Source organism: Aptenodytes forsteri, unplaced genomic scaffold (genome assembly GCF_000699145.1).
Source record: "Aptenodytes forsteri isolate BGI_AS27 unplaced genomic scaffold, ASM69914v1 Scaffold1008, whole genome shotgun sequence".
Lineage (NCBI taxonomy): Eukaryota > Metazoa > Chordata > Aves > Sphenisciformes > Spheniscidae > Aptenodytes > Aptenodytes forsteri.
The window spans coordinates 58037-58826 of NW_008794843.1; positions in this window are offsets into that span (position 1 = coordinate 58037).

Genomic DNA, 790 nt, shown 5'->3' on the forward strand with positions numbered 1-790 from the left:
GCAGCGTCTCTCCGTGTCGTTTTGCACCTTTTCCACCCCGTTTTCACAGTATTTTCGACGCCGTTGTCTCGGCGCCTCTCAGTGCCGTTTCGCGCCTTTTTTGCACCATTTTTGCCGCGTCTCCCAGCCGTTTCCGCTTTTTTTTCTGTGCCGCTTTCGCCGCCTCCTCTTAAAAGTTCATCAAAGCGGGGATTCACCCCCAGTTTCAGCAATTTTTGGAGGCGCCGGGTAGTGACGCTGGCTTCCCGTTGGCTACAAACCATCAAAAATCCGCCAATTTTGCCAGAAACCCCAATTATTAACGTGCAAAAGGAGCCGGATAAGGGGAAAAAAAAAAAAATTGATTAAACCACAAATATTTCAGCGGGACGTTCTCGAGCTTCACCATCATCCGTGATCGGCGGAAAGAGGAGGAAAATGGCTAAAAATGGGTTTAAACACCGCGAGTTTTACCGCTGGCAGGGATGAAGCAGGTGCAAATTTTAAGCTAAAATCCCCCTAAAATACCACCGGGTTTAAAACCGACCAAAACCCACCCAAAACCAGGGGAAAATTGAATTCGGCATCAAAACGCAGCGAGGAAACCACCCCCCCGCCCCGGCATCGGCCACCAAATTGCATTTTCAACTGTGGCTTTTTGGGGAAAACCTACCCAAAATGCCACTCGGGTGGCGATTTTTGTGTTTTTCGCAGTCCTAAATTGGTTGAAACGAGCCCAAAACTGGGAGGGTTTGGTGTCTTTTGGGATTTTTCACCAAAATAGGGTGGGTGTCCCGCCCCCCCCCCGCCC